The 21128-nt window shown below is 52.1% G+C and overlaps 1 protein-coding gene across 4 annotated transcripts in view; it reads right to left on the bottom strand.

Annotated features, from left to right (window-relative positions):
* The window catches only part of PAK3 (p21 (RAC1) activated kinase 3), a 103938-nt gene that overhangs the window by 77757 nt on the left and 5053 nt on the right, over nucleotides 1–21128 (bottom strand). The gene's annotated exons all lie outside the window — the stretch shown is intronic.

Below are 21128 nucleotides of genomic sequence, written 5' to 3'. Positions count from 1 at the left end.
ACAAGTATTCTCTCATAGTACCGAACTGATTTATTAATTTAAAAAAAAAAAAAAAACACATGTAGGATATTGCTTGGTCTTCAGCTTTAAATGTCAATTAGACTCATTACTTTTCAAAGTCATCCATATGTATGTAATGTATAACTTTATTTATGTTGCGCCATCCATGCATATAGCGCTTCATAGCAGTAATATATGGGACATAATAATATAATACATCATGGGAAGAAGCGCTTCAGACATAAAAGTAACATTCGGAAAATAAATCCCTGCCCCGAAGAGCTTACACTCTAAATCTAATCACATAGTCCAACACATCCAAAATATTCATTTTTTTCTTTAATTGTTTGATGTAAAATGATAGACCACATAATCCAATACAGTAAAACCAAATAAAAAAACCTGTACATCTCTATTTATGTATGTACAGTATATGTTAGTGTGTGTGTGTGTGTGTATCTGCATATGTATACATTAAGTATTCAGCAGCCTTGAGCCCTCAGTGCAGTGCATCATGAACATGGGACTATGCTCCTCTGCTGGATCGTCCTTCCTGGCCTCACTCCCCCCCCCCGCCCCACTTTTAAATAAAAAAAAAGTAGTATTATCTAATGCTACAGAATGGATTTATTAAAAAAAAAAAAAAAAACACTCGAAGAATATTGCTTGGATTGCAACTTTAAAACGAATCAAAAGATGAGTGTTAGGCTGCGCTTATAGCGCCGGCGACAGCGACGTCAAAACAAATGCATTGCTACTGTCACGTGTAGTAAGCGAAATGCGACGGAGCGACGGTTTAGTCGCTGGAAGTCATCTCAATTTGATTTTTCCAGCGACGGCAGCATGACGTCGCGTCGCTGGCACTATAAGCGCAGCATTATACAGACTGCAAGTGTCACCTGAACTTCTGAACGAAGATCTCAAAATTCGGACTTTGAACCCGCAAAACTGCTCATCCTTACACACAACGTGACCATATTTCTCATAGAAAGTAGCGGTTTTGCATCTATTAAGTAAACCCACATTAAATGTAACTTATCTGGTTTATTTCTTATGAGAAACAACAACAACGCAAAGTTCTGGATTGATAAGATTTCTTTACTTCCCTCTGTTTTACGCGCTGCATTATTTTTTGGGGTGCGTCCCCCCTTTCTGAAGCTGCAATGTAAATTCCACGGTCACCTCACCAGGCGTTTCCCTAAATATCTTGTAATCCGGCATTTTGCAAGTTATCAAACTGACAGTCGCGGGAGATATTGTCAAACATTTTCTGCTTCACGGAAACCATGACGCAAAGACAACTTAACATAAAGGCATTTTTGTAGGTCAATGAAAAATGACAGGTCTGCATTTCTGCCGGCATCTTCCTCTTTCAGATCCACAGAATCTGAACAAAATCCAGCAACACTTCCCTTTTCTGACATGTTACTGAAAAATCTCAATTAAAACAGCAGTCCAAGCTGCCATTTTTGTCAAATTTATTTTCCCCTTTAATATGCGCATTAATACAATCCACACAATGATAAGTAATTAGCTAAGTTGCCGATCGATCTGTTCTCCTGTGATCAATCAGCGAAGATTCGGCTCTTGGGGGGGTCACTAAATGGCTGCAGAGGAGTATTCTGCAGTCAGTGTGACTTTGTAAATGGTTGCTATAGATACAAAAAAGGCTGGTTACATTATAATACATTAAAAATGTCATTGAGAGTTGTTTTTAGAAAATGCTACAAGTATTTTCTCATAGTACAGAACTGATGTATTAAAAAAAAACACATGTCGGATATTGCTTGGTCTGCTGCTTTAAACGAACCTCATGTTTAAAAGTGTGCTTAGGCTGACCTATTAACTCCACATGGGAAATATGCAAATTTCAAATATATTTCACATGTTTGAATTAGTATATTCTCCACATATCTCAGGAGTTTTCACAGGTATCTCCCCCCGTGGGATATGCTCATCTACCTCTCTCTTCTCCATTCTAGCAATAGCCCTATTTTGCCTATGTGAGGGAGGTGAGAGTTCTGGCCCGATCCGAGTTACCTGGGAAATATGCAAATTTCAATATATTTGACATATTTAAATTAAGATAGTAAAGGGGAAGGGGAGAAGATGGGGATAGCACTCTCGCTTCAGCTTAATGTAGAGAATTCCTAATCAGACACAGGTGCAAAAGGGAAACAAAGAGTTAATAATAAAGAAATAGAAGCAGCAAACCCTTTTGAAAGCACTCAATGTGTCAAGTGATATGATGAGCGATTTAAAAAATCAATTTATTGGTATTAAAGTAAAATGTGTATAGTTATCAAGGCAAAGTATGTAGCCAAGGTCAACATAATACACAAACAAACATGAACGCTACTGTACTGTATATACACTACCGATAATGATCAGTCCAAGTGAATATCCTTATCTTAAATGAAAATTCAAACTAAGGGGCCTATGCTGAGAGCAGCGCTAGAATAAATTGGAGAGTTTAAGAAAAAGTAGCTTTAATGGAGAGTTTTATTCTCCATATGCAGAAATGGGCGAAATCCGCTATTTTTAGCATTACTGCATGTGGAGAATTGTAAATGAAGAGATGCGCGCAGCTGAAAGGGAGAGAAAAAAAAATCGCGCATTTTTTTTCCCCCTATAGCCGGCGAGCTCCTGCTTCTTGCCAACTTTAGTTGGCGGAGAAAATTGACGAAAATCGCGCCAAAAACAGCCGCTAGATGGCGAGCGCGCCTTTCTGAATTCGGATATTTTTCAGACTGGCGAGATGTAGTTTCTCGCCAGCCGCGCGGCGAGATTTTCAATTAGAAAAAAAAATGGCGCTTTTTTCCTACCTCGCAATTTTCGGCTGTTTTTAGCGCGATTTTCGCCGGAAAATGGCGAGATTGTTCATAGCGCTGCTCTCTGCATGAGGCCCTAAGTGCTAAAAATCAAGCACAATCAAGGACTGAACATTAATAGTGTTTAAAAGCCTGTATACAATAAAACAGGTCGCGTGCGGACTGATATGCAAACCTGTAATAGTTGGTCACGCGTATATGCTCCTGTGTGTTCTTCAAATTAACACCATGTATATATAGATATATATGTAATTAATACAATCATGCACCATACCTATAATATAGGCACACAAAATGTGTAAGGAAGCCTAGAGGCACAAATCAATGTTTGTATCTAGTTATAGCCTCTTAGAGAATAATTAACCTGGTGATGAACAAGTCCCTAATATATAGATATACAGATACGTATATAAAGCTAATATACAGCAAAGTACAGTAGAATCCCCTGGTTAGTTACATAGGCACACAACGTGTGTTAACAAGCCCAGAGGCACGAATCAAGTTCCAGTTATAGCCTCTTAGAGATCAGTAAACCTAATGGTAAAGAGATCCCTTGTATGGATATACAAGACCGATATACAGCAAGGTAAGGACTGGCGGTTAATAACATCTGACTTGCTAGTGCAACAGAGAAATATGCAGTTGGGAGGAAACATGCTAAATGCAGCTAGGGTGTGAGTAAAAACTCATTGCTGATATACCAGTCACGGTGACACGGCTCAATCCCATCTCCATCTGCACACATTTAGACCCAGTTATATTTATCTCTGGGACCTCAGACGGTTCTGTTTCATGCTGATAACAATCATGACTGGCTTATTAGCAACACGTTTTTACTCACACCCCAGCTGCATTTAGCCTGCTCACTGTGCGCCTCATATTCTATCAGATGTATTTTTCTCTCTTGCGTCTCCTCCTCTCTCACGCCTGTCGTGTCCGGGACTCGGGACTGACTACCACAGACCTTCACACCTGAAGATGCAGATCTTGCCCTGCTCCTCCTGCCCCCGGGGCCCCCTCCAAGCCTATCCCAGCCACGCTGCGATTGGCTTGGCAGCGTCACGTGGCGCGGCTGCAGCGCGAAAATATAAATATTCATGTATTTGCGGTGATACGCCACGCCGCCGCTCCCAGCCGTGCGTGCGCACGCGTCTCGACTGTGTCAACCGTCAGCCTCCCACAGCCAATTGTAACTGACGCACACGTGTGCGCACTATATTACACGCCTTACTTTTTCGAACTGTTTGTGTGTTAAAAATAACAGTATGTTCCCTCAGACTTATTACATAGAATCAGAGTTCTTTCTGGGGAGATATTTGGGCGTTTGCATTCCTGGATTTTTCCAAAAATGGTTTGTGGAGGGACTTCTTCTTTAACCCATTCGATGCCAGAAGGGTCTGCCTTATTCCATTTGGACTGTCTGCGCTAGGCCTGCCAGTATCTCAGTCTACTGGACCTTTCCTGGTACATGCTGGACCAACACCGGCGTAATCACACAGAGTAGTGAAGAGATTGCTGCCATTTTCAGGAACATCTCTGACATTCCGAAATTGTTGGCAACTACGACCCTGGCAGAGAGACCTCCACGCTGGGATGAATTGTTCTTTTTTGCCACACAAATGGCAGATCAGACACTGTGCTGTCGCAGAATCCAAAGACCCGTAGCTTTGCCACAGACAAAAGCAGCTTCCCCCCTGCTCCCAGCTCACGGAGCTGTAGTCTGACTCTCTACTATACCTGTTTGGCAGCAGCAGCGTCTGGAACAATTAACCGAGGTCGTTTAGCCGCCAGGACAGGTGAGGTTTTCAGGATATCCCTGCTTCAGCACAGGTGGCTCAATCAGTGGCTCAGTCTTTGACCCCTCAACAGGTCTTAAGGACATCCCTGCTTCAGCACAGGTGGCTTAATCAGTGGCTCAGTCTTTGCCTGAGCGACCTGTGCTGAAGCAGGGATATCCTGAAAACCTCACCGGTTCAGGGGTCTTGAGGACTGAAGTTGAGAACCCCTAACCCTAACCCCCTTACCCTAAAAATACTAACCTAAACCCTAATCCTAAAAACCTTAGCCCCTTACCTCCCAGCTGAATGGCCATGGCTAAGTGTCTGTTTCCGCCAGCAGTAGCAGCTGATACAATGTAACTACCCGAGCTCAGGAAACACTGTAGAAATACAATCCATGTTGGATGCGGGCTGCCTCGCTCATTCCACGACTGCCTAATACGGTATATCTATCCGAGCTCCGGCTCATGAAAGTTTTACTGTAAACTAGACCCCAGTTCACTGAGATGGAAGTGACTCCTCCCGGCTGCTCGGGAATCAGTCTCCAATTGCTGCATTCGTTTCAATGAGACCAAATATATTTCTAAGCAGCATAGATATTGCTGTAAAGACCAGCGCGTACGGACAAGAGATAGCGGCTCAGGACTGTGCGTACGGACAAGAGATAGCGGCTCAGGACCGCGGGTACGGACACGAGATAACAGCTCAGGACCGCGGGTACGGACAAGAGATAGCGGCTCAGGACTGCGCGTACGGACAAGAGATAGCGGCTCAGGACCGCGGGTACGGACATGAGATAACAGCTCAGGACCGCGGGTACGGACAAGAGATAGCGGCTCAGGACCGGGCGTATGGACAAGAGATAACAGCTCAGGACCGCGTGCACGGACAAGAGATAGCGGCTCAGGACCGCGCGTACGAACAAGAGATAGCGGCTCAGGACCGCGCGTATGGACAAGAGATAACGGCTCAGGACCGCGCGTACGGACAAGAGATAGCGGCTCAGGACCGGGCGTACGGACAAGAGATAACGGCTCAGGACCGCGCGTACGGACAAGAGATAGCGGCTCAGGACCGCGGGTACGGACAAGAGATAACGGCTCAGGACCGCGCGTACGGACAAGAGATAGCGGCTCAGGACCGGGCGTACGGACAAGAGATAGCGGCTCAGGACCGCGCGTACGGACAAGAGATAGCGGCTCAGGACCGCGCGTACGGACAAGAGATAGCGGCTCAGGACCGCGCGTACGGACAAGAGATAGCGGCTCAGGACCGCGCGTACGGACAAGAGATAGCGGCTCAGGACCGCGCGTACGGACAAGAGATAGCGGCTCAGGACCGCGCGTACGGACAAGAGATAGCGGCTCAGGACCGCGCGTACGGACAAGAGATAGCGGCTCAGGACCGCGCGTACGGACAAGAGATAACGGCTCAGGACCGCGGGTATGGACAAGAGATAGCGGCTCAGGACCGCGCGTACGGACAAGAGATAGCGGCTCAGGACCGCGCGTACGGACAAGAGATAGCGGCTCAGGACCGGGCGTACGGACAAGAGATAACGGCTCAGGACCGCGCGTACGGACAAGAGATAGCGGCTCAGGACCGCGCGTACGGACAAGAGATAGCGGCTCAGGACCGCGCGTACGGACAAGAGATAACGGCTCAGGACCGCGCGTACGGACAAGAGATAGCGGCTCAGGACCGCGCGTACGGACAAGAGATAGCGGCTCAGGACCGCACGTACGGACAAGAGATAACGGCTCAGGACCGCGCGTACGGACAAGAGATAGCGGCTCAGGACCGCGCGTACGGACAAGAGATAGCGGCTCAGGACCGCGCGTACGGACAAGAGATAGCGGCTCAGGACCGCACGTACGGACAAGAGATAGCGGCTCAGGACCGGGCGTACGGACAAGAGATAACGGCTCAGGACCGGGCATACGGACAAGAGATAGCGGCTCAGGACCGCACGTACGGACAAGAGATAGCGGCTCAGGACCGCGCGTACGGACAAGAGATAACGGCTCAGGACCGCGGGTACGGACAAGAGATAACGGCTCAGGACCGCGCATACGGACAAGAGATAGCGGCTCAGGACTGCGCGTACGGACAAGAGATAACGGCTCAGGACCGCGCGTACGGACAAGAGATAGCGGCTCAGGACCACGCATACGGACAAGAGATAACGGCTCAGGACCGTGTGTACGGACAAGAGATAGCGGCTCAGGACCGCGCGTACGGACAAGAGATAACGGCTCAGGACTGCGCGTACGGACAAGAGATAGCGGCTCAGGACCGCGCGTACGGACAAGAGATAACGGCTCAGGACCGTGCGTACGGACAAGAGATAGCGGCTCAGGACCGCGCGTACGGACAAGAGATAGCGGCTCAGGACCGGGCGTACGGACAAGAGATAACAGCTCAGGACCGCGCGTACGGACAAGAGATAGCGGCTCAGGACCGGGCGTACAGACAAGAGATAACGGCTCAGGACCGCGCGTACGGACAAGAGATAATGGCTCAGGACCGCGCGTACGGACAAGAGATAGCGGCTCAGGACCGCGCGTATGGACAAGAGATAACGGCTCAGGACCACGCGTACGGACAAGAGATAGCGGCTCAGGACCGGGCGTACGGACAAGAAATAACGGCTCAGGACCACGCGTAAGGACAAGAGATAGCGGCTCAGGACCGCGCGTATGGACAAGAGATAACGGCTCAGGACCGCGCGTACGGACAAGAGATAGCGGCTCAGGACCGCGCGTACGGACAAGAGATAGCGGCTCAGGACCGCGCGTACGGACAAGAGATAGCGGCTCAGGACCGCGCGTACGGACAAGAGATAGCGGCTCAGGACCGGGCGTACGGACAAGAGATAGCGGCTCAGGACCGCGCGTACGGACAAGAGATAGCGGCTCAGGACTGCGCGTATGGACAAGAGATAACGGCTCAGGACCCCGCGTACGGACAAGAGATAGCGGCTCAGGACCGGGCGTACGGACAAGAGATAGCGGCTCAGGACCGCGCGTACGGACAAGAGATAGCGGCTCAGGACTGCGCGTATGGACAAGAGATAACGGCTCAGGACCACGCGTACGGACAAGAGATAGCGGCTCAGGACCGCGCGTACGTCAGAGCCTTGGACTCAAACCTTTGACGCTTTGTCATGTCATTTTAACACTGATAAAATGGGTTCATTTAATGCCTAAAAGTCTGTGCCACTTTCCGAGTGTCAACCAAGAGGGTGAGTTGAGAGGTGCGGATTTTGGGTGCCTCGCATAACAGGTCTCGGGGGGGGGGGGGTATTGTTATAGGCACTGTTGGTGATAAATGTCACGCACCCATTATTCCCGAGTCTGTACATTGGCAGTGACTACGGGTGACTCCTTATGACCTGAGACCACATTGGATGCAGGGCGGGCGTCTAAGTTTTCTTACTCCGCTAAAAAATGCCTTCATCCCTTTGGCAGTGAAGGGGTTAACTAAACTGCGTTCAGAGCTATGAATATCGGCATTTGTACCAGTACACGCTGCCCGGCACATATGGCTCGGTCTGCGACATCTCACCGCAGCCACGCCCCCGCTGATCAGCCGCCGTGGTATTTAGCCGCTAACCATTTTGGGTGCAGTTATATCTTGGCTTTATTGAGCCTGTTCCTTTATCCAGGCAAAACACACAAAAACAACAAAATAACAACCCCCTATCCCTGTGTAAGGGTAACTTACTGCCCCAGACCCTGTCTGCAGGACTGGAGGGATATTCCCATTACCAGCCTATCACCCCAAAGTCTCAGGAGGTACCTTAAGCAGGTGGCCCTCCATGTCGGTCTCTGGCAGGTTCCTGGGTCCTCTGAGTCCCGGAAATATGGGTCTCTGGGTGTCTGGGTGTCTGGGTGTCTCGATCTCAGCACAGCCTTTGTGCTCATGACCGTGTCTGTGTGCAGGCTTCTCTGCTCTCCCTCTGTCAGCCCAAATGTGAGCTAAGGAAAAATCTCTCTTCTGTTTCCAACAGGAGGCTTTTCTTTCAGACTTTATTGGCAAGGTGGAGTCTGGTTAATTGCATGCTGCACTTAACCATATCCCTGCTGGATTTTAGAGATCGTTTCTTCACCAGGGATAAGTCCCTGTTACAGGGCCGCTTGGAGTATATAGAATTTCCCCTTTAGATTAAAGTAAAGATAATTGCTCCCATTAAAATGTAAAGTTACCACAGCTCAGATATAGGAATAAAAAAAAAACTAATTCTAAGCTCCCTGTATAGTGCGCGGGGGAACACACCCTGTATAGTGCAGGGTAAACCAGGATAGGTGCAGTATTTACATGCTTCCAAAAATCAGCGTGGCACTTTAGACACTGATGGTTAATAAAGGGCAAGAGTACCGATTCGGTGCTGCCGCACGGGGAACTCCTTTTGCCTTCAATTGGAATTTGTGCCATAGTGCCCCGATCGGCACTATTGTAGTTTCCCTTTGGAATACAGTGTAATCTGTATGACTATCAAAGTCCTTTTCTCGCAGGTGCCTGAAATAAATACAGAGACATTAAACAAATCAGCAGCATCCAGTTAATCACAGGGTGGCATGGGGACAAGGCAGCAGGCGGCATTATCTCTTACCAAGAGTGATGGATGAAGAGCTTTTAATCTGGTGTCTCCCAGTAATAAAACTGCATAAAGGATCAGGCGGCACATCACTATTCCACGCACAAGCCACACAGATGGTATAGTGCAGAGAATCGCCAGCATGCAGGGGCTCACATATATAATTAGTTTACTCCTATTCTGCGGGATTTCACAATGACCAGTGGGGTTTATGGTATTCCATCAAAACATCTGAGCAGTTTCATTACCAAACAGCCCTTACCGCATTGCTCTGTGCAGTATAACACTCCGATTCTCTTAATAGGACCAGTCCATCCGATCTTCAAATTATTATTATAATCATGGTTATGAAGCACGGGGTCCCCGGGGCTGGGCTGCGGTCATTTCAGCTCAGGAGACCCCTCTGTTGCTGGGATAGTTACCTCTGTAGGTGCTACCGATTTATTTCCCTGTTATTAAATCTCCCAGGGCACGAAGGCCAATAGGAAACCGCGACGGGTGACATCACTGCTTTCTATTGGTCAGAGTGCCGGGGCGTGATATAAACCTTCATTTTGTTTCCTCAGCAGGGGATGGTTCTAGGGCACTAACTAAACAAGTTTCTCAGGAAGCGGAGGGTCCCTGGAACATGTGACCGTGGTTCGGCTCTGAAGACACCCTGCCCCCCAATAAAAAGAATCATGCCTTTATGTACAATTTAGTTTTCACACTTTATTAATAATGCCCTGTGGGAATGAGCCCTAGGTACCCACCGCCCAGTGAGCCGTGCCCTCTTTCCAATAAACGCCACAACTAGGCTTCACTGTACTTACAGAACTTGTCTGGAAAAGTTACCCCGCACCTAACCACAAACAGCGGCTGTGACCAGGGTAATACGGCACTCCAACTATTCTTTTTTATTTATTATATACAGACATTTGACATTTATTTGTGTGTGTGTGTATACACGCACACAAACATTTTTATATATTTTTGTTCTTTTTTTTATCAGTACAATAAAATCCATAACACACATCAACGTACGTCAGAAGCACAACAAGGGGGCAGGAAACTCACACATAGAAGCGGCTCGGAATACCTGCTCTCGCCCCTGCCCAACATTTAAGTAACCCCCTCCTCAACCCCCAGCAACCTTCCCCTATAGAATTAACCCTCCGACTGCATGAGCAGCCGGACGAGGCTGCAGGGATGAGGGGGAGACTTGGCCTGCCGGCCGCTCCAAGCTCAGAGTGGCTAACTTCAGCTGAATGATGATTATTAGAGATGGGAAAATATTTCGCCGACATTTGAAGTACCCACGAATAAGGCATTTCTTCGCCGCCGTGGATATTTGCAGGTTGGGTTTAAAAAGAAAAAGAGATGAGTGCTAGTGCTATTTATACCCTCTGACACCCACCTTGGGCAACACATGGAGACACCTGTGCTGAAAGAAGAGCACACCTGAGATACCTGAAATATATAATAATAGGCATCATTACAATATACTTTTCATAATCCATTAGCATATATATCCCAGGTAACTCACGTGAGCACAGCTGTCTCTCCACAGGGTTTGAGGGGACACACCTAGCCCTTGGTCCTTTAGTTAAATAGGACTCTCCATCTTCTGTATTCCTACCACCTCCGTTTCCAGCTGAGAATTGCTCAGCCTTGTGATCTCGGACGCCCGGGGATCATAGTCTGAATTTGTCAGCGCTTGTTCTCATGCCCTCAGCCCACCCTGCAGCTTTCTGAGGAAACCGTCTGTCTCAGCAGTTTAAAACTCCACTTTTAGAATCAATAACACCTGCTCTATAAAGTCGTCTTTACAAAGTCTCCTCTTCATTTCAGGCTGGAGCTGAAAGCATCTTCAGTCTGCCTGGAATTTCTTTACAAACAGGTATGCTGCCGGACTGAAACATCAAAGATTCGGATGGGTTAACCCAGGGGTTCTCATCTCATCCTCAGGAACCCGAAAAGGAGATCTGGATCAATCAGTCCATGCTTCATCACTGGAGGCGCAATCAGAGGCTCAGCCTTTGGCTGAGCCTCTGATTGAGCCACCTGTGCTGAAGCTGATATCCTTAAAACCTGACCTGTTGGGGGGGGGGGGGTCTTTAGGTCTGCAGTTGAGAACCCCCACCCTCCACATTATAAAAGTTACCTGGATCCTTACCCCTGAAGATCCCCATACAGGGCAGGTTTCAGAAATATAGGGTGGTTGTGCGGATGTAAGTAGAGACCGTCACCGGAGACCAGGACTAATACCAGGGATCAATATCGCCAGACAGAAACACAAGAGTTTATCAAATTAATTTATTGGAAAACATTAATCCACAACAATACAGATACACAACACACATACCCAACTGGGGATACTCTGCAGGCCTAGCCGCAGGGACCTCCCTAGAGAGAGTTCCCCTGTTATCCTCCACGGCAGAGCTTACAGGAACGGGTCTTGGACCTAGCCAGATTGGATCTCCTGTCTGGAACCGGTACAGTAACTGCCACTGCAGCTGGAATACTCTCAGCCAAGAGAGAGAGAGGGCCGACAGCCAAAGCTGAACTGAAGCTGGAACTGAAGCTAGCTAAGGCCTTGTCCAGGGTGGTGCTGAGCAGGCGGGCACGCTCACGCTGGCCGCGATGAAACACATTGTGGCAATGTGTGTGGCAATGTGTGTGGCCAGCGTGAGCAAGCAAATTTGAATTTGCCGCTTGCAAGCGCATCACTTGAGCGGTTCGCCCTATGATGGCGAATCACACCCGGGCGATTCGTGGCCGCGCACCCAGGCGAGCGCGCGGCTAGCCGGCCACGAATCGCCCGGCCGAGCAGGGCGCGCCCGTTCCCTGCCTGGCCGCAGCCTAAGGCCTCGTTCAGGGTGCCCGAGGCAGGAGTTGGAGGGAGGGCGTTCGCGTGTGCGAGCGGCAGTCTGCTGGGCGATGTGTGTTCATCCCCAGTAGACTTTTTCAGGAGTTGAGGAGGCGGGGAGGGGGCGGGGCTACAGACGGCAGGTTAGGTTGCTGTATTGAAATCATTCTCAAGAATGATTTCATTGGCTGCCGAGGTCCCAGTGACGCTGCTGCAGCTTCAAAAAACTATTTTTTCGTTTATTGAAACTGTAGCCAGCATCAACTACGGGCTTCGGAGACAGGGCAGCTGCTACCCTGACAACCAGTATTCAATTTGAATACTTTGTGTCCCACGGCAGCTCGCACGGCAGCACGCCCTCCCTCTGAAGCCTGCACCCTGAACGAGGCCTAGGGGTCTCGCTCCCCACCTGTAGGTGCTGCCTACATGCCCGGCCCTGATTGGTGGGTATAAATGCAACATTAAAAAGGAGCAAATAACCAGAGGACAGGGAAAGGTCGCAGGGAAAGGTCGCAGGGAAAGGTCGCAGACAGCTTTGCAACTTTCCAACTGCACATAAAGTTATCCCCTGGTCCCTGCACTGCTGGAACCAGGCATGATACAGATATATATATATATTAGGGTTCCTTTCAGACAATCGTTCGTGAAACAAGGAAAGACTGAAGTGGTTATATGACTATGGGGCGGCCAACTCCAGTTCTCAAAGGCCACCAACAGGTCAGGTTTTCAGGATATCCCTGCCTAAGCCCACGTGGCTCAATCAGTGGCTCAGTCAAAACTGTCAAAACTGAGCCACGAGAGCTGAAGCAAGTACATCCGTAAACCCTGATCTGTTGGTGGCCCTTGAGAACTGGAGTTAGCCAGTTGAAGACTGAACCACTGATTGAGCCACCTGTGATTGAGCCACCTGTGCTGAAGCAGGGATATCCTGAAAACCTGACCTGTTGGTGGCCCTCGAGGACTGGAGATGACCACCCCTTGTTTATGTGTCAGTGAGGGATTTGGAGAATAGTTTATATGGCGCGAGAGTAGCAAATAGGAAGTAAAACCCAGTAACCCCTCACTGCTGGAGAGGCCTGAAACGCATTGCTGTGCTGCGGCAGTAAGCATCTCAAACATTTATTGCATATGGTTTCTTTTTGTGCAGACATAACGTTCTGCATAAATATGCACTTCTCACAACTGAGGTAGCAGCGGTGCGGGGACGGGAGGTGCAGCTCGGCCAGGACGATGCAGCTCGGCCAGGACGATGCAGCTCGGCCAGGACGATGCAGCTCGGCCAGGAAGATGCAGCTCGGCTGGACGATGCAGCTCGGCCAGGTCGATGCAGCTCGGCCAGGACGATGCAGCTCGGCCAGGACTTCTGAAGAACCGGAATCTCTAAAAGCACAAGTTCCTTGAAAAAGAGCCGTCAAAAAGAAACCAGCTGACCTTGCAGTTCCCCCTTCCTCTGTCTTTCTAACCCATAGGAGTCTGGTTTACAGGAGCTCCTGCAAACAGAGGCTTTCCTGTGGCCTAACCGTGGTCCATATGCAGCAGTCGTACCGAAAAAAAATCTGCATTATTGGGTTTGAGGTCTGTGGAGGAGATGCTGCCGAGCGTTCCGCGGGCTGCTTGTGTGACACCGACCTTCAGTGCAGGATATACTGCCGAGCGTTCCGCGGGCTGCTTGTGTGACACCGACCTTCAGTGCAGGAGATACTGCCGAGCGTTCCGCGGGCTGCTTGTGTGACACCGACCTTCAGTGCAGGATATACTGCCGAGCGTTCCGCGGGCTGCTTGTGTGACACCGACCTTCAGTGCAGGAGATGCTGCCGAGCGTTCCGCGGGATGCTTGTGTGACACCGACCTTCAGTGCAGGAGATAATGCCGAGCGTTCCGCGGGCTGCTTGTGTGACACCGACCTTCAGTGCAGGAGATAATGCCGAGCGTTCCGCGGGCTGCTTGTGTGACACCGACCTTCAGTGCAGGAGATACTGCCGAGCGTTCCGCGGGCTGCTTGTGTGACACCGACCTTCAGTGCAGGAGATGCTGCCGAGCGTTCCGCGGGCTGCTTGTGTGACACCGACCTTCAGTGCAGGAGATACTGCCGAGCGTTCCGCGGGCTGCTTGTGTGACACCGACCTTCAGTGCAGGAGATACTGCCGAGCGTTCCGCGGGCTGCTTGTGTGACACCGACCTTCAGTGCAGGAGATCCTGCCGAGCGTTCCGCGGGCTGCTTGTGTGACACCGACCTTCAGTGCAGGAGATAATGCCGAGCGTTCCGCGGGCTGCTTGTGTGACACCGACCTTCAGTGCAGGAGATGCTGCCGAGCGTTCCGCGGGCTGCTTGTGTGACACCGACCTTCAGTGCAGGATATACTGCCGAGCGTTCCGCGGGCTGCTTGTGTGACACCAACCTTCAGTGCAGGAGATACTGCCGAGCGTTCCGCGGGCTGCTTGTGTGACACCGACCTTCAGTGCAGGAGATGCTGCCGAGCGTTCCGCGGGCTGCTTGTGTGACACCGACCTTCAGTGCAGGATATACTGCCGAGCGTTCCGCGGGCTGCTTGTGTGACACCGACCTTCAGTGCAGGAGATGCTGCCGAGCGTTCCGCGGGCTGCTTGTGTGACACTGACCTTCAGTGCAGGAGATACTGCCGAGCGTTCCGCGGGCTGCTTGTGTGACACCGACCTTCAGTGCAGGAGATACTGCCGAGCGTTCCGCGGGCTGCTTGTGTGACACCGACCTTCAGTGCAGGAGATGCTGCCGAGCGTTCCGCGGGCTGCTTGTGTGACACCGACCTTCAGTGCAGGAGATAATGCCGAGCGTTCCGCGGGCTGCTTGTGTGACACCGACCTTCAGTGCAGGAGATAATGCCGAGCGTTCCGCGGGCTGCTTGTGTGACACCGACCTTCAGTGCAGGAGATACTGCCGAGCGTTCCGCGGGCTGCTTGTGTGACACCGACCTTCAGTGCAGGAGATGCTGCCGAGCGTTCTGCGGGCTGCTTGTGTGACACCGACCTTCAGTGCAGGAGATACTGCCGAGCGTTCCGCGGGCTGCTTGTGTGACACTGACCTTCAGTGCAGGAGATACTGCCGAGCGTTCCGCGGGCTGCTTGTGTGAAACTGACCTTCAGTGCAGGAGATACTGCCGAGCGTTCCGCGGGCTGCTTGTGTGACACTGACCTTCAGTGCAGCAGATCCTGCCGAGCGTTCCGCGGGCTGCTTGTGTGACACCGACCTTCAGTGCAGGAGATAATGCCGAGCGTTCCGCGGGCTGCTTGTGTGACACCAACCTTCAGTGCAGGAGATACTGCCGAGCGTTCCGCGGGCTGCTTGTGTGACACCGACCTTCAGTGCAGGAGATAATGCCGAGCGTTCCGCGGGCTGCTTGTGTGACACCGACCTTCAGTGCAGGAGATCCTGCCGAGCATTCCGCGGGCTGCTTGTGTGACACCGACCTTCAGTGCAGGAGATACTGCCGAGCGTTCCGCGGGCTGCTTGTGTGACACCGACCTTCAGTGCAGGAGATACTGCCGAGCGTTCCGCGGGCTGCTTGTGTGATAACGACCTTCAGTGCAGGAGATGCTGCCGAGCGTTCCGCGGGCTGCTTGTGTGACACCGACCTTCAGTGCAGGATATACTGCCGAGACGTTCCGCGGCGGCTTGTGTGACACCGACCTTCAGTGCAGGAGATACTGCCGAGCGTTCCGCGGGCTGCTTGTGTGACACCGACCTTCAGTGCAGGAGATACTGCCGAGCGTTCCGCGGGATGCTTGTGTGACACCGACCTTCAGTGCAGGAGATACTGCCGAGCGTTCCGCGGGCTGCTTGTGTGACACCGACGTTCAGTGCAGGAGATACTGCTGAGCGTTCCACGGGCTGCTTGTGTGACACCGACCTTCAGTGCAGGAGATACTGCCGAGCGTTCCGCGGGCTGCTTGTGTGACACCGACCTTCAGTGCAGGAGATAATGCCGAGCGTTCCGCGGGCTGCTTGTGTGACACCGACCTTCAGTGCAGGAGATACTGCCGAGCGTTCCGCGGGCTGCTTGTGTGACACCGACCTTCAGTGCAGGAGATGCTGCCGAGCGTTCCGCGGGCTGCTTGTGTGACACCAACCTTCAGTGCAGGAGATACTGCCGAGCGTTCCGCGGGCTGCTTGTGTGACACCGACCTTCAGTGCAGGAGATAATGCCGAGCGTTCCGCGGGCTGCTTGTGTGACACCGACCTTCAGTGCAGGAGATACTGCCGAGCGTTCCGCGGGCTGCTTGTGTGACACCGACCTTCAGTGCAGGATATACTGCCGAGCGTTCCGCGGGCTGCTTGTGTGACACCGACCTTCAGTGCAGGAGATGCTGCCGAGCGTTCCGCGGGCTGCTTGTGTGACACCGACCTTCAGTGCAGGAGATACTGCCGAGCGTTCCGCGGGCTGCTTGTGTGACACTGACCTTCAGTGCAGGAGATACTGCCGAGCGTTCCGCGGGCTGCTTGTGTGACACTGACCTTCAGTGCAGGAGATACTGCCGAGCGTTCCGCGGGCTGCTTGTGTGACACTGACCTTCAGTGCAGCAGATCCTGCCGAGCGTTCCGCGGGCTGCTTGTGTGACACCGACCTTCAGTGCAGGAGATAATGCCGAGCGTTCCGCGGGCTGCTTGTGTGACACCGACCTTCAGTGCAGGAGATACTGCCGAGCGTTCCGCGGGCTGCTTGTGTGACACCGACCTTCAGTGCAGGAGATAATGCCGAGCATTCCGCGGGCTGCTTGTGTGACACCGACCTTCAGTGCAGGAGATAATGCCGAGCGTTCCGCGGGCTGCTTGTGTGACACCGACCTTCAGTGCAGGATATACTGCCGAGACGTTCCGCGGCGGCTTGTGTGACACCGACCTTCAGTGCAGGAGATACTGCCGAGCGTTCCGCGGGCTGCTTGTGTGACACCGACCTTCAGTGCAGGAGATGCTGCCGAGCGTTCCGCGGGCTGCTTGTGTGACACCGACCTTCAGTGCAGGAGATACTGCCGAGCGTTCCGCGGGCTGCTTGTGTGACACCGACCTTCAGTGCAGGAGATGCTGCCGAGCGTTCCGCGGGCTGCTTGTGTGACACCGACCTTCAGTGCAGGAGATAATGCCGAGCGTTCCGCGGGCTGCTTGTGTGACACCGACCTTCAGTGCAGGATATACTGCCGAGCGTTCCGCGGGCTGCTTGTGTGACACCGACCTTCAGTGCAGGAGATGCTGCCGAGCGTTCCGCGGGCTGCTTGTGTGACACCGACCTTCAGTGCAGGAGATGCTGCCGAGCGTTCCGCGGGCTGCTTGTGTGACACCGACCTTCAGTGCAGGAGATACTGCCGAGCGTTCCGCGGGCTGCTTGTGTGACACCGACCTTCAGTGCAGGAGATACTGCCGAGCGTTCCGCGGGCTGCTTGTGTGACACCGACCTTCAGTGCAGGAGATGCTGCCGAGCGTTCCGCGGGCTGCTTGTGTGACACCGACCTTCAGTGCAGGAGATACTGCCGAGCGTTCCGCGGGCTGCTTGTGTGACACCGACCTTCAGTGCAGGAGATACTGCTGAGCGTTCCACGGGCTGCTTGTGTGACACCGACCTTCAGTGCAGGAGATACTGCCGAGCGTTCCGCGGGCTGCTTGTGTGACACCGACCTTCAGTGCAGGAGATAATGCCGAGCATTCCGCGGGCTGCTTGTGTGACACCGACCTTCAGTGCAGGAGATGCTGCCGAGCGTTCCGCGGGCTGCTTGTGTGACACCAACCTTCAGTGCAGGAGATACTGCCGAGCGTTCCGCGGGCTGCTTGTGTGACACCGACCTTCAGTGCAGGCGATAATGCCGAGCGTTCCGCGGGCTGCTTGTGTGACACCGACCTTCAGTGCAGGAGATACTGCCGAGCGTTCCGCGGGCTGCTTGTGTGACACCGACCTTCAGTGCAGGAGATCCTGCCGAGCATTCCACGGGCTGCTTGTGTGACACCGACCTTCAGTTCAGGAGATGCTGCCGAGCGTTCCGCGGGCTGCTTGTGTGACACCGACCTTCAGTGCAGGAGATAATACCGAGCGTTCCGCGGGCTGCTTGTGTGACACCGACCTTCAGTGCAGGAGATACTGCCGAGCGTTCCGTGGGCTGCTTGTGTGACACCGACCTTCAGTGCAGGAGATCCTGCCGAGCATTCCACGGGATGCTTGTGTGACACCGACCTTCAGTGCAGGAGATGCTGCCGAGCGTTCCGCGGGCTGCTTGTGTGACACCGACCTTCAGTGCAGGAGATCCTGCCGAGCGTTCCGGCGGGCTGCTTGTGTGACACCGACCTTCAGTGCAGGAGATACTGCCGAGCGTTCTGCGGGCTGCTTGTGTGACACCGACCTTCAGTGCAGGAGATACTGCCGAGCGTTCCGCGGGCTGCTTGTGTGACACCGACCTTCAGTGCAGGAAATACTGCCGAGCGTTCCGCGGGCTGCTTGTGTGACACCGACCTTCAGTGCAGGAGATAATGCCGAGCGTTCCGCGGGCTGCTTGTGTGACACCGACCTTCAGTGCAGGAGATCCTACCGAGCGTTCCGCGGGCTGCTTGTGTGACACCGACCTTCAGTGCAGGAGATCCTGCCGAGCATTCCGCGGGCTGCTTGTGTGACACCGACCTTCAGTGCAGGAGATCCTACCGAGCGTTCCGCGGGCTGCTTGTGTGACGCCGACCTTCAGTGCAGGAGATAATGCCGAGCGTTCCGCAGGCTGCTTGTGTGACACCGACCTTCAGTGCAGGAGATACTGCCGAGCGTTCCGCGGGCTGCTTGTGTGACCTTGAAAAGTAACTTTGTCTCTCTTCAGGAGAGTATTAAAGCTGCAGTTCAAGCTGTCGTTATTTTTATTTTTTTTCCATTCAATATGTGCATCAATACAATCCGCACACTGACAAGTGATTAGCTAAGTTGCTGATCGATCCGTTCGCATGTGCTCGATCGGCGAAGATTCGGCTCGGGGTTCACTAAATGCATCTTGGGTCCTCTTCTGCTGCACTGACAGCCAAAGTTCTGTGAGGAAGATCATGTGACCAGGCAAGCACTAGAATCAATTGGTTCACTGCTAGAGAGGGCAGGGCTCAAAAAGGTGATGCTGTTACAGAAGGGGAAGGGGATGTGACTTTGTAAAGTGTTGCAATAGGAACAAAAATGCCTGTAACATTAGAATACATTACAAATGTCTTTAAATTGTTTATTTTTTTAAATGATGATCATTGTTCCTGACCAGGTTGTCAGGGTCTGGAGCAGAACTGAGAGAGGAGAGGGAGGAGCGTAAAGTGGAATCAAAAGCTGGTAGGTTAATAGAGTGCAGGTTTCTGCAGAGACGAGGGGCAGGTGGAGGTGGAGAAGGGGAGAAGTGAGAGAGAGAAATGAGATGAGGTGATGGTGAGCGAGAAGAAAAGGGGAAATAGAGAAATCAGAGAGAGAAGTTTTTAGTGAAAGCCAGGTCTAGGTAGTGGCCGTCCCTGTGGGTGCTGGCTGCGATCCACTGTTGAAGGCGAAAAGAAGAGGTTACAGAGAGAAAGCGGGAAGCCCAAGGGAGAGAGGGGTCATCGATGTGACAGTTGAAGTCCCCAAGGAGAATCGGGAATTTCTTATTAGAAATTATCCATAAAGCAATTACAGTATTGGCCCCAAAGAAACACGTCGGACCTACATCTTAGCGTCAATGTACCAAACTATTTTGCCTCCGTTTGTAACCTCCTCGCTCCAGTTTGGATTTTGGGAGGGATTACAGAGAGAATAAGAGGCGTTAGTGGTGGGAAGATGCGTCCATTACAATGGGATGTGAGGCCACCATTTTTCTCCACTCTTACCGGCTGTAATAATCTCAGGGCCTGCTCCGTGTAGACCTCAGGGCAAAAAGACATGTGTCAAATGTAAGAAGTTTATGGCATCCAATGCAGCCAGTGATACACACAGGAGATCCAAGATGTTACTTGTAGCAGATACAAAGAAGGGAGAACCTCTAAGAATACAAGATATTCTTAAAGCCAAAGGCAACTTCTATGAGACTGGTTTAACTGGATTATAAAAGGTGCAGTTTTCCATGTCTGTAAAGGCCACAAGAAACCACCAAACTTCATGTTATCCTTGCCTGATGCGTGGCCCTCTCTCACCCACGCTACAGCCCATAACAACCCCAAATATACACACCTGTAAACAAGCTGCAGGGCGAGCGGGTGTAGTGACAGGGTTAATGTCTGCCGGTGTACATTGCATGTTTATGCTTCATTAAAACGTGACAATTATCTGCACATAAATATCCCACATTGCATTAAGCCTCCAGTGCGCATCTGATGTCGGGGAACGCCTGTCACTAATAAAGCAGACACACTCTGAATGCCCAAGGCTTGGGGGGGGGGGTAGCAGATGGTTGTTGGGACCCGGGTCCTAAATTAACATGAAAATACCCAGGACTTAGGCACAGATTGTCTCCGAGCATCCTTCTCTTTTGTCCTCCCTGCCCCTCTCCTTTCCACGGAGCCGGCCAGCCCGACTCTTTGTTGTTTTATGGGATACATCCATTTATTCTTCATTAGCAGCGGCAAAAGTCACGGAGCGCAAACACACAGGGAGCGCGAGCACGCAGGGAGCGCGAGCACGCAGGGAGCGCGAGCACGCAGGGAGCGCGAGCACGCAGGGAGCGCGAGCACGCAGGGAGCGCAAACACGCAGGGAGCGCGAGCACGCAGGGAGCGCGAGCACGCAGGGAGCACACACAGGGAGCGCAAACACACAGGGAGCGCGAGCACGCAGGGAGCGCGAGCACACAGGGAGCGCAAACACACAGGGAGGGCGAGCACGCAGGGAGTGCACACAGGGAGCGCAAACAGACAGGGAGCGCAAACACACAGGGAGCGCAAGCACACAGGGAGCGCAAACACGCAGGGAGCGCAAACACACAGGGATCGCGAGCACGCAGGGAGCGCACACAGGGAGCGCAAACACGCAGGGAGCGCGAGCACGCAGGGAGCGCGAGCACGCAGGGAGCGCGAGCACGCAGGGAGCGCGAGCACGCAGGGACGCCCCAGAAGAGACACAGCAGCTCGTTTGA

This window comes from Ascaphus truei, chromosome 16, assembly GCF_040206685.1.
Source record: "Ascaphus truei isolate aAscTru1 chromosome 16, aAscTru1.hap1, whole genome shotgun sequence".
In the NCBI taxonomy this organism is placed as follows: domain Eukaryota; kingdom Metazoa; phylum Chordata; class Amphibia; order Anura; family Ascaphidae; genus Ascaphus; species Ascaphus truei.
Note: the sequence above shows the minus strand (reverse complement) of the source record. Positions and strands in the feature narration are given on the sequence as shown.